Genomic DNA, 14,078 nt, shown 5'->3' on the forward strand with positions numbered 1-14,078 from the left:
AAGATATTTATGGCCGGTGGGAGATACGTCACCAATTCCATTTCCACTACCCAGCAGAACATCAAGAATGGGATCACATTGCCTTGAAAGAGAGAAACAGCAGAGAGGAGATGCTTTGTGTCTGTGGCCACGTGTTGAAAATTTTTAGAGATGTTCACGTTTTATTCAGGACATATATTGCCCATTGTAGGTTTGTATGGAAATAGCAGTAGTAGCTTCAATAAGCACCTTATGGTTTTGGAGGAAAAAAAATAGATGTTATTTTGGAGAGGGAAGCTGCTTTCAGCTCTAACCTTCCTCCACAAATGCAGGAGAACAAATATTCTTGCTGCATAATGTTGTTGTGGTGCATTAAGCGTAGTATCCTGGCGAAGCCTATCCTCGTTTACTTTCAAGGAAATATTAACTGCTTACTCTTGAATCTGATGTTCTGCACTAACTACGTGTTGTCCAAGCCAGTGGTCTGTGAAGTGTGTTTATCAATTCCTTTTAGGATGTGAGCTCTCTGAAACTGAGCAAAACGAAATAGAATTTTCTTCCAGGTATGATGCGTCCCGTGAGCACTATATGTATTAGCTCACTCATCTCTGGTCACACGTGGAATTGAATCTATGTGTGTGAACACTTTGTGATTTAGAAAACCAGGAGTAAACAAGTAAAAGAATTAAATGTGATGAGGATTTATTACTGTCCACACAGATGACCTGCTCCAGGCAGGTTTAGTGTTAGTGGTTGGTTTTGTCACTGGCAATTGTTGTAGTGGGTGTTCAATGCCCATGGCAGGCGGGCTGGAATTAGATATCTTTAAAATTATAGAGTCATTAAGGTTGGGTCCAACCACCCCTACCACCAATGTCACCCACTAAACCATGTCCCTAAGCACCAAGTCCAAACTTTCCTTGAACACCCGCAGGGACGGTGACTCCACCACCTCCATGGGCAACCCATCCCAGTGCCTGACTGCTCTTTCTGAGCAGAAATGTCTCCTCGTTTCCAACCTGAACCTCCCCTGATGAGGTCCCTTCCTTCTTTAATGTCCCTTCCAACCCAAAGCATGTTATGGTTCTATGAATTGTATATTACTTCCCTCTGGTTGTCTTTGTCTTTACTTACTGTTTAGGAGATGGCAGCTGCAAGGATAAGTTATCTCTACAGAAGTGCAATTTGTAAAAAGACAAAATACTCTTAAATTTGTGATTTTAAAGACAGTTTTGTGATTATCTAATGTTGGGGTTGGCAGCACTAAAATCACCTTTAGGGCTTTTGTGTCCCATTCCCTCTCAAGTTGCATTTGCAGTCACTTTCTCTAACTCTGAAGAGTGAACTTCTGATGTTCCTGGAGACTGTAGCCTTTGTGGAGTTTCATTGCTATCTTTTTCTTCTTTTGCCTCTAAGGAGGTGTTTTCTAAGGTAGCCCTGCACAGTCTTCCCATGTTCTCATTCTTATGACCTGCAATTATTTGGTGTCTCCCCTGTGCTTTGCAAGAGCATTTGAGTTTCTTTCTGTACAACATGAATGGTATTCGAAAAATTAAATTAAAGGCCTCTGAACATCTCAAAGATGAGGCATTTATATTTTTCCTATCTTTGCAATCCATTCCACAGAATTAGGAAGCAAAATTCAAGCTCAAACCCCAGGTAACTTTTTCTCCTCTTATCAGAGCTGCTTTGCAGGGTAAAGTGTTTTCTTTTACTGCAATATGAATAGCTTTTGGTGGAATATGTACAATTATCTAGAAAGATCTGTTAGTGAATTAGTCAAGGAAAGGCAAAGAACTGAGTATCTTCAGCTTCATACAAATAAATGAGCTACATCTGAAGATTTAAGCAATCAGATTTGCATAATGAACATGTTTATGCCACATTGTCACCTGGTTTACAAATTCAGTGAGCATTTCACCACTATTATCTGTCGTCATAGTAGAAAAATGACACATCCAAGCTAAAGCAGTTCGTGAGGCAATATGAACGATATTTTGTGCTTTCTAACATCTGATCTTCAAGAAGTTTATCTTATTTGAGGAGTAAATTCACATCACCAGTTTGGTGGTTGGGAATGTGGGTTTAGTGCATCCAGCTTTTAGAGTTTTGAGCAGGGAAGTGCTTGTCTGAACTCTTTCCAGATTACTAAAGGTGAGTAAATGGCCATCTTCTGCATGCTCTAATATTTGTATTTCACTTTCTATTTTCTGTTATAAACTTTTCCACACATTTTTTTTTTAACAGTATTGTTTATTGCAAAAATGTTTTGATTTCAGTAAGTTTTCCTCAGCCTCATTTTACAGAAGATTTTCAGCAACAGTAAGAAGAGTGTTGCACTTGTGTTACCCTGAAAATCCTGCAAACACTATTGTACTATTTGGATTGTTTTCATTAATTATTGGATGGCTGTTTTTCCCTTGTAGGCCTAATTAATTTCTCTCTGACGTCTAGAAACTTGGTTCACAAAATGTGAAAAGCACCTTTTTTTTCACTTACTGAAGGAGGTTTAGCATTATCTCATTTCCATCTGTTTTCCTCAAAAACAAAACAAAACAAAATAAAACACATAAAAATCAATAGTTACAACAAAGATGCATCTCTTTATTATTGTGGTGAGTTCTGGATGTTTAAATTTGCAAATAAAGCATTCACTTTACTTGAGAGTCAGGAAAGAGAGGCAGGCTCCTGCTGAGGAATGGTTTCATAAAGAAGGGTGTTTCCAGAAACAACAGTTTCCTTTATATATGTCCATTCCTTCGCTTGTTCCGACTCACGCATCTTTTGAAGAGGCCAGATTTTCTTTCTTCTCTTTCTTCTCTCTCTTTTCTTTCTTACTTAGTCCCTCAGTCTTGGCATCCAGTGCTATTTGTCACTTCAGAAACGTGGTGGCTGCAGCCTCAGCAGGTGTGAAACTAAGCATGGACCTGCCTTGCTCTGGGTGTTTACCTCCTCTATTCACACAGGCCATGTGCACCTTCCGATCTTGAACATTTAGAAGCACATGGAGAAGTTTTTAGCACGGTGGTTTTCTGTGCCCCAGTGTTGTACTCCATCGCGTGGAGCTGTGGCTTTTCCACTGCACATCAGCACCGCGTCTCAGATCTCCTCCCAGACAGCACACCTCGCATCTTGGGCGGTCTTCCTTTTATCTTCTGCAAAACTGGACATCACAGGCACCAGTACTTGTGAGGAACGGCTGCTGAGCTTTATGCCAACAGCAGCTCAGGGTGTGAAAAGCATCCCGAGAGGCAGGAATACGGGCCAGCCTGTTACTGCACCAGCTGGATGCCGCAGTTCCTTAGGCTTTGTTCTCTAACTGCCATGAAGTGGCTTGTTTATGATCTTTTTTGTTTCCCTCAGTGGAAACAGGGCTTAGCTCGCAATGAATACAACGGATTTGTTTTTAATTAAGGCAGCTGGACATGTCTTACAATTATTCCTCACCGGTTTGAAGATTTTAAGCATAGACTCTGGTGTGGGTGCAAAGCAGTGTAGGCTGATGCTTATGTGGCAGGTAGAGCTGGGTAAATGTTTTTGTGGTTATACAAAATATTTTATTGAAAATTCAAATCAGATCGTGAAGAAGCTACTTATAAATTCGAGTCATGTTTATTAGTTTTAGCTCCGATAAGTGTATTTCTATACACAACAAATGAAAAGGGAATAATTTTATCCTGTTTACCCAGCAGGTGAGGGACCTGTTACCTCTCAGGCATGAGGCTTGGGTTTGAATCCACCCCCCCTGCAGGAGTTTTGAACACAGGAGCTCTTAGAGCAGGTTCTCAATGCCGTTCAGACCTCTTCCTGAAGATGTCCCATCATTTTTTAAAACCCATGCTTTAACAGTTCTGTTCAAATGCTTCCAGTTGCACCAGGGGACCTGATACCAAGACGCTTCTTGCTAGCCTGTTGTTGACCTCCACTGAAAATGATAGAGGTTAAAGTTTGTATAAGAAGCAGTCTGTAGGGTATAGGCTTTGTTAGCCAAAATTTTCTTTTATTTCATTTTATTTTGCTGAACTTATCTGTTTTTCAAGTATAAACTGCATGTGCACACATTTCTATGGCCAGATTGTCAGTAAGTAGTGCATTTTTAGTTCATTGGAAATTAATGAAGCTATAGGAGCAATTGGGAGTAAATCGGAGCTTCTGTGGGCTAGTGACTGAAATGCAAAGTCAAATAGCTTATTTCTTATCTAGCTATTCAATACCCTGAAATGAAATACTTATTCCCTTGGTAGATTTTTTATTATTTTTATTTTTATGAAAACTAAAAATAAAAATGGAGAGATAGAAAAAGCAAAAATTACATCAAACAAAAACTGAAATCGCTTAGTTAGGCAAATAGTTGAATGGTTGTTTCTTTCCCTCTAGATTTTTGCCCTTGCTTTCAGTCCTGTTGGAAACCAGTCTCGCTATGCATTGTTTTCCTTCTTCTTGTTCTTTCCATAATGCACTTTTCAGAGGATTTTCTAAAAGTACTTTTCCAATTTGAGTGCTTAATACCTAAGGGTCAGGCTACTTTTTTTCCCCTTGCCTGTTGCTGCTTTGGCTGTAAGTAGAAAAAACAGTGAAAAAAAAACAACAGTCAACAGTCACGCTGGCTTTTCCAAGCTCCATGTCTAACTGTGCAAAATAATGAAGAACTCACAAAAAGCCTATTCCTAGAGGAATACATCTTAATATTAACATTTAGTATCTAATGTACGATCTACAGTAAAGAATGCCTGTAGTGCAAAGCACTGAAGTTGTCTGATTTATTCCAAATTTATGAAGGTATAATCTTCAGGCTCTAAATGAAGGACAAATTTAGCATCCAAATTCTTCGTATCTAACATATAATCTATAATACAGAATGCCTGTAGTGTAAGGCACTGAAGTTGTCTGATTTATTCCAAATGTATGAAGTTATAATTTTCAGGCTCTAAATGAAGGAGAAATTTAGCATCCAAGTTGTTTTTGCTGTTTTCCTTTTGTAGACTCCAGGTGATGGTGTCAGATTTTATAAAGTGCAGCTTTTTTTCTAGACCTAGAATAAAGGTACCTGGTTTTGTAGTGATTTATATAGTGGTTTTGTTTTCTTTTACAGATCTCTGGACACATCTCTCGCTTTTATTATTTTTCTCTTAAGCATGAAGCCAATTCTTCCACTAATGATATGTTTTCTTGTACAATAGCTTATAATAAAATGTTGAAAATAAGGAATCGTAATCTGTGAAAAAGCTTGTACACTAGGTGAGAGAAAATGTCCTCCTGAATTCATCCCCTTAAATCTGCCCAGCTGTGTGCCCATTTTGTAATGTCATACAAAAGAATTGTTTAAATTGGACGAATCATTGCTTGGTGCTCTGCTGCTTCTCTGAAGACAAGAGGTGGGAAGTTCAGTGGCCTGGGCTATCCAGCAATAGCATTTACCTTTTTGTCAGCCCTGTCCTGGATTTGAAGCGGCACCAATTCAGATGAAGAAGGGATTGTTAATTCAGATAAAATCAAAACCTGTGTGCAGAGGCAGATACTTGGGGATGCTGAAAGTTGTGTGAAAAGTCGGTGATAGGACTGGAACGGAGGCGATATCTCACAGACCTCTATTCTGAGGGCTGCTTTCTGTGCCATTCTCCCCGATGCATCAGAGTGAGACTTCTGCCTTACACTTTTGAATGAGATTTGTCATCATGCCCACAGCATTTGCTCCTTTTTAACCTGGGTTTGTGATGTTGTCATGAAGTGCCTATACTTCCCCGTGTTTCAAAAGCATCTAATGCCAGAACCTGACCTGTATTTGGACGTGCCATTATATTAGAGATGCTAAATAATATAGAAACGATACACATACAAATGTTGGTCTTACGACACTGGGAAAGATCCCTCAGACAACTTTTCACACCAGCTTGCTGTGATATTTTGGGAGTCACCTGTCCTGCCCTTCTGACTCTCCAGATTGTAGGTTGGCAGCTCCTTTCGGTAAAACTTTTGAGGTTGAATTGCCTGAGCTGAACTTGAGGGAAGCTGAGACTTGGCCACCGGCCAAAAAGCTCTCAAAGCGAAGCATCCCAGAAGGATAATGTTTTCAACCTTTCAAATCTCAAATGGTTCACTGCAGTTCTAATTACAGACTCCCATCAGAATAACCTCACGTAACAAAAAGTGGGGAAAAAAAAATACAAAAAGTGTAATTTCTCTATACAAAGACAAGACAATTGATTGCAACCTATAAAGCTACCAATTATAGAAGATTTGCTTGTTGGGTGTTTTAACTGTTACCATAGAACAAAATTCAGGTTTCCAGGCACTACTGCAGTCATCTACTGTGACTGAACAAATGGGATGCTTTAAAAAACATGCAGTAAGTCACTGAGCCTCTGAGAGCCCCAGCCGTAAGCATTTAATTGCCATTGACAGTTCTGGCCAATTAAGTCTCTGTAATAATGATCGCATCAGCAAAAATTACTGGATCTTTTATGTTCAGAGAACCACGGCTCCTAATTGGAGTATGGTTTCAATGAAATCTTTTCTCTCCATTACCAAAACTAACATCAGAGATTACAGGGATCAGTGTTTCGATCAGTGGGTTGTGAACTTTGCTAGGGGTGAGAAAGGCAATCAGGACTATTGGAAGGCCCAGAAAATGTTAATATAGTTTAAAGGAAGTAAAACGTTGCTCTTTCTCTCCTGTTGCCCCTCAAGGTGAGTTATTCTCCAGTTGTATTTGCAACATACAGTGGATGCTTAGAGACAGAGCCAAGTTTGAGCTACTGGGTTCTTCATTTCAAAGGGAATTATTACCTTGGCAAAACCATGGGGTGCTTTATGGCTTCTGGTCAGAAAGATATTCTCTCTTCACGATGTAAACTGCACTCACTTATGGTTTCCAATGCTATCCTAAGTATACAAATCTTCTGTTAATATTTTATGCACAATCAGGCTTCAATGTGTATACTTACAGATTCATATTTGTTGCCATAAAATAGTCAGATTATTATTCTGACTGCTCATATTTAACCCATGTAAGGAAATCTTAGCAATACGGTAGTCAAAATATAAGCATCTCTTCTACAAAAATACTAACAAAACCTCTTACTTGACCAGTCATAGGTTCTACTTTTATTGTCCTGCAGCCCCTATCAAATATTTTTCAAGTGTTAGCAAAAGAAAGGCCTTATTGGAAGGATTTGTTTGCCCTACTATTCTGTGTATTGCCATGTGAAAAGCCAAGCAAGCCTCCCTGCCTTTCACCTGCCCGTTTAGCAAAGGACTTGAGTGACTGATCTACATCAGCTGCTGCAAGTAGCAAGGAAGCCCTGGGGAGGAAACAAGCTGGCATATTCTAGTCAATCTGCACACGGTCAGGCCACTGGGACCTCTGTTAAGAAAGAAGACCCCCTGGCAACACCAGCTGAATGAGCTCTCAGCAGGTCAGAGCACAAGGCTTGCTCCCTGAGACAGACTCCCATATTAAGGGATCACACCATGCTTGTTGTTACGGGCAATGTTGTGTTATTCTGCTTTTATGCGTTTCCCTCCCCCTAGGTTTTTATTCTGTGAAATGCAGTTTTAAGCTCTTTTTCTTTAGCATTCATACCTCATTCTTTTTAAAGTGATATAGGATAATTTAATCAAGCGGTCTCTAAAATAATAGAAAAGTTATGCTAATTTTTGGAGATTAAAATGTATCTCTTTTTTTTTTTTGCTCATAAAGTAATGTGCTCTTACTTTATAAGTAACTTGCTCTTTTTTTTTTTTTTTTATGGAGAGTTGGAATTGTTTCTTTAATACATTACAAGCTCATCCGGAAAGGATCACACAGTGAATCCCTTGAGCCAAGGTAATAGACGCTGCCCCACGCTAGCTCTGCAGCCTTTTATGCCTTTCAGTAAAAGCCTGAGTGGGAATGTATTTTTTGTAGGAGGAGTTAACAGAAGCCTAATAATTGGATTCAGAAGGAGCAGATACTGTTATGGTTGTTAATGAATGTTCATTCTTTAAAAGCCCTAAAGTTTCTTTCATTGCAGAGGCTACCTATGCTTTTATTTCTAGGCTCTGGGCTGCAGCACTAGACTGAAATTTAGGGCTCCTGTGTTTGCTGTTGCTTTCAGAATAGCCTTTATCCCTTACTTTGTTGCTTTGTGTATCGCTAGATATGAACTGGGGATAATAATATTCATCTAAGTTTAAGTGCTTTGATGTCAGCTGTTTAAAAAAGCAATACAAAACCTAGTGGTCTGGTGCTATTGTGGTCTGCCAAGGCTCCCAAGTTCTTCAGAGATTCATGCGTGTGCACTTCTTCCCCTATGTGGGACTGCTGTTTGCAGGAAGGTTTTTGTCTTGCTTTCCTCCTTCGGGATCAGGCCCTGTTTCAGGTCCACAAGCTCCCAGAATAGCACAGCCCCCATCGCTGCCACTGATGTTCAAAGGAGCGCTTGCTTTGGTCCCTGAGCGCTTCTGTGCTGCAGTACAAACAGAGCTCAGTGCTGGCAAACATTGGACTTTAAAATGACCAAAAGCAACCCAAAGGTTCTGCATCCGTTGTCTGTTTTACCCTTTGTATACAAAAAGCCCTACCAAGTGCCAGTTGCAAAGCAGTGCTTCATAGCCTGCAAGTGTACCCTGACTTTGCACAGTGAAAATGCAGTGAGGGCAAGGCACTGGAGAACAGTACCTACCAACGGTACTTTAAAATAACCCTCTGCTCTTTAGCCCCATGGGCACCATTGTTTTAACTTTATTTTGCTGTATGACATTAGGACTGTATCCTTAATTGTACGGTATAAATGCTCCAGTCTCTTATCAAACAAGATAATGTCTATTGTTCTCTTCTGGTCTTTTGTATTATTTATTCCATAACTGTTAAAGGAGAGCTCATCACTCTGATGCTTATAGGGCTGTAGTAACACTTGTACCTTTTAATAAACAAACATTCATGGGAATGCTCAGGAGGACATCAAGGTAGGTTCCCGTAGTAAACAAGATGAAGAAGCCCTTAGTGACACTTGACTTCTAGCAGAATTTGTTGTAAAGCCTAATGATTTTCTTTGCCTGGGGTGGAACACAGAAAAATGATGAGAACAAGGGCAGGAATGTGCATTTTCTTCTGTGAAATGCATTCTAGGTCTGTGATAAGAATTAATCTGAAGATGAGACTAGCCTGCAAGCCCGGGTTTGCTGAACAAACGCAAAATTTGAAGGATGAGCACACACTTGGAGCCTGGATTCAGACTTAAGTGTGTGTGCATCCAGTGGTTGGAGTGCCAGGCTGAAGGACAGGCTGATACGTACTCATAATGGAGTGTGATCTTCATTCAAAGGCATTTATTTCTCGGTATTTTTATTTTTTACACTCTTTTGTGTTTCTCTGCAGACTATAAAATACTTTCCACTCCTGTGGAAAGTATTTTGTTGTTTTGTTGGCCGAGGGCTTAGCCCTATCCTGCCTGTGCTCTGTAAGCAACACAATAATGAAAGCAACAAACATTAGTTCAGGTCCTCATTCTGTTTCTGATGAGAAAATAAATCTGTTAATTTTTTAGGTTGTTCTTGTTTTTGCTTATGGGAGGGGAGTAAGTAGATGGCAAGGCTTTCCCCTGATTGATCACTATCACTTTCTGCTCTTTTCACAACAGGGCATTGGCTTCAGTTCTTGTTTTCCTGTGCTGCTGACCCAGTGTCAGCTCATGGCATCCTCTTTCTCACTGCTGCCCCTGTGTCTTTCCAGGAATAGAGCAATTTTGCTCTGGTGCAAGGGAAGAAAGGTTGATGGCCAGCTGGTGTTATTGCTTCTGTTTTCCCTAACCTATTTTCCCTGCTGCAGAAGTGAAATAGATATAATACTTTATGTTACGTGGTCTCAATTCATACTCAGCACCGAAGGGACCAGATAATGGAATTGGGAGTTGCTACCTGTAGGTCACAAGATCAAATTTGGCTCACAGTGGTAATGATCAAAACTGGCTGCAACTGAATGGCTCTTTTAGTATCCTGTGAGAAAAGAGAGTATTGGTTCAGCCAGATCCAATCCCTTTCTTTTTAAAGAAAATATACAGCATTTCAGTCTCAGGTGTCTCTTCTGTTTCAGTTAACTAAACTGGAGTTAAATTAGCTTTAAAGTTCATCAACTGCGTACCTTTCATGGGAACTGAACTTGTTCATGAAAGAAATGAAAATACAGTGTGAATTCAGATATGCGACTCTTGAAAATCAAGTGCAGTATTATGCACATTAGGGCTGTAATTTGGTATTTGTGGCAATTTCTGTACACACTCTTGAGATTGTCATGGGATTTTTTTAAAGCATTTATGCATGCTTTAAGTCTTTTTTGCATTGCTGGAGTGTTATATAGAAGCACTGGCAGAAATTATAATCTTGCTCATTTATCTCTCTTAAAATTTTCACCTGCAAATTTTCCCATATTTACTAAATAATTGTGGATCAGAAGATGTTCATTTTAGATGACTCATTTCGATCAATAAATGTCTTGGTCTGTTTTAGTCCTTATTTACTTGAGCCGACCTACTCCAGTCAAGTCATCTTTGCGCATCAGGAAATGCAAAATTTTCACGTTCCAGATTGCTGCTTCAGAAATAATGTCCAGGATTTTAGGAATGTGGGGCATGCTGAAGTGAGTGCTGTAATAGTAAGACTGAGCCAATTTTGTCTGTAAATATTTGCTAGCACAATTCCAAGTTCAGGTTCCTAGGTGGCTTTTACAAGAGGATCCAATATATTAATGTTAAGCTAAGTTTTCTGAATACAGTATATAACCCCTTACTCTTGTATTTATCTCACTGCTTATAGGCCCATCAAGTTTTCCATCCAGTTGCTCATGAATAAATAATATGACATGCTGTCTCCTCAACAGCTGCTTTCTGCTCCTTCGTTCTGTCAGTGATGCAGAAAGTCACTGTGCATTTGCATATGAAATCACATTCATATGAAATACCAGCTCCAAATCACATTCGTGCATCCTGGACAAATGCACAGGACAATAAATGAAACACCAAGGAATGCTTTCGGATGTCCGTGGGCCAGGTAACTTATTTGAATATGGCTCAGGTGGTGGCTTATGGAAATTTTTGTTCTCATTCAGACTTGGTGAAAATTCAAGCATCCAGCAAGCCCCTGCCCTTTGGAACTATCCATTTGAGCATCAGCAACGTTTTATAGCTTGCCTGTCATAATGGAAACAGTTGGGGTCTAAACTGCTAGAAGATCATTGCACTTAAAACTGAGCACGTCTCGTGAATTGGAGTCATTGTGCAGAATAAAGAGGGCTGAGTGATAAATTTGTATATCATAATTGTCTGTGTTATAGAAAGAATGTCTTTCAAGTTTGTCTTTTCTGAATTCCTCTTATTGTTGTTTCTTCAGGGCATAAAAATCTTTGATGAAAGAAAGAAGAAAAAATAACAGCAAAACTATTTCTTTGTAATGACAGGAAATAGTTACATAAAACATGGGAACTTGAGAGATCTAAAAATCAAAAAAACTCCCAACCACTAAACAGAAAACTTAGAATAAAAAATAAAAATAATAAAAAAAAATAGATCTTCAGCCTACCAGGAAATATGCCCATGTCCTTCTCCACTGCAAGTCCTTGCGTGTCCAGTCCTGGTGTCCTGCATTGTGGTGTCTCCACCACTGTCCCATGTTGGCACAGCTGCGTGCCAACCCCAGTGCCCATTTTCCCTCTCTGTGGGGGGAACATTTGAGTCTCTGAGCATGAAAGGGTCTGAGTTTCTCTCCAGTCTCATCCTGGATCTGGGCAACAGAAAAAGGGCTGCTGTGGCCCGGGGACCCAGCACGTAGCACATCTGGCTCGTGGTGCAGAGATTGCAGGACCTCTGGCAGTGTGGCTGTAATACAGGGTTGTGCTGTGTTGTAAATCTTCAAATAAATCAGGTCTTTAAATGTCAGAGAGATGCATAATATATAATAATCCATTACAATACTGCAGTAGGCACTGGGAGAAATTTAAGAAACATAAGCAAAATAATAGTTTTGTTGGCTAACTACTACAAACAAGGTAGGACTATGGTTGAGTGGCAAGAGTTTGCAAGAGAGAAGGCTCCAGCAATCAGGTGGTGTGTGTATTTACGTGGCTACAGCCCAAGGTGTATTTTGGCACATGAGAACAGGGTTAAGGTTGTTAGCGCAGCACAGAGGTTGTAGATAAGCATGAAAAGTAAGATTGTAAGAACTAGAGAAGGAAAGGAGTGAGGTCAAGCCTTGAGCAGTGGATCAAAACCATGAGTATTTGCCTGCAGCCTGTTGGGGTGTCCATTTGTGACCGCCTGGGGCTGTGCCCAGTTCTGAAATTCAACACAGTCACAGCCAAGGCATCCCACGTTCATGTACTGTGGAAATTCTTAATCTTATCATTTTTTATTTTCAGCTTATTTTAGATGTGAAATTTAGCATGATTTATTGTTGTCATTCTCCTGACTGGACATAATCCAACACCCGAAGTCTTCTGAGCAGGGCAGGGTGTTAAAATGGCTGGATAGAATCAATGCATTCTTTTGATTGCCGTAATTTGTAAATGAATTAACTAAATCAAAAGATAAAAAGCTGACCTGGCAACAAGACTAAGTTGTTGGTGGATTTTTTTCTTGGTTTCTTTTTTTTTCTTCTAGATGGAGCCATACATTTGTTAGTACATAGGAACCAATAGCAAATCCTGAAACATCAGTTTGGTCAGTGGAAAGCAAAAATAGATGACAACTGAAAATCGAACCATGTTTTGGGAGAGTCCTAAGAAAAATGAGACAGCTTGCTTAAAAAATAAATCCTCAAACATATCCACAAGCAAAAAACTCATTTATCCTGTGAAAGCACCACACATTAGTGCTTTCTGAAGATCTAAAACTTAATCAGAAGCAGAAATTAGAGCTCTGTGTCTTACTCTCTGAGAGAACTTTTTGTACAATTCCACCCTGAAATAATCATCAGTATCTTTCAAAGTGCTGGTTTTCTTGGCCACTTTGAGTGCTGTGCTCTTTAAGGTCCTGGCCATGTATCCCAGTAGTAGCTGCTGAGTGCAAAGTATTTAGGAACATCTAGTCCCCAGCAAAGGAAAAAATTGATCATAATACTTGCTTATTTCCTGCAATTATTTTTGTCATGTTAAAAGTGGGAATTTTAATGCTTGAGTTTTGTTGAAGTGAAAATACATGGACAGGTTTCCTTCATAGGTCTTGAAAAGAATCTGTTTAAGTTTTCATGTGGCTGGTTGTCAGCTGTCATGTATTAGATGATGTAGTTTGGGAGATTTTCTTCCTGATAAGTTTAAGAATCTGAAAAGTGTGAGCATGGATTTATTTTGTTTTCTTTTAGATGCCACTAAAAACACCACCTTCTGTTTTAATATGATTTTTTTTTTTTTTTTTAAATTTATTGTACTTCTTGTGTGTTTGCTTCTCTTTCCTTTCCACCTGTCACTTTTTGCTTTGTCTTTCCCTACAGAATTCCTTTTGCTTTGCTGGCTTACACTGAAGTATGGTTCAGTGAGGCCCCAGTGCCTTCTGGAACTACTTCGAGCAACATCATAAGCAAATCCATGTTTAATGAAGCATTTTACAAGACCAGTTTAAACCCACCTGCTAAAATAGCACATGGTTTACTTTAATATCATCTGTGGCTAAATAAAGGGATTTTTTTTTGTTGTTTTGTTTTATTTGTTTTGCTTTCAAACTATAATTTACAGCTGTTGCTAAGAGCAATTAAACTTGGTAAGAGGAATTAAACTTTGAATTCAATAAAATACATTGTGCTTTAGTTAAGTAGGGATTTGATGAGTATATATTAGTGTAAGTCCATCCAGAGGAATGAAGCCCAAATGGTAAGGGGGTATCCAATTACTTTTGTCTCCGCCAACAGACATGCTGCTCTAATTAAAAGTCTGCATGGAATATTTATAACCAAAAAGAAGAAGAAAAACTCCCAACAGTAAGCCTGCCAAAAACAATGAGTGCGAAGTGGAAATCCTTCGAGTAAGGGAATCATAAACTTTTCTGTAATGCTTGTCTTTGTTTTCCCAGCTCTGAGGGCCTGAATGACAGTTTGGATAAAATATATATTGTGTTATTAAAAAATAAATGGTTGAG

Source organism: Aythya ferina (genome assembly GCF_964211825.1).
Source record: "Aythya ferina genome assembly, chromosome: 27".
NCBI classification, from domain to species: Eukaryota; Metazoa; Chordata; class Aves; order Anseriformes; family Anatidae; genus Aythya; species Aythya ferina.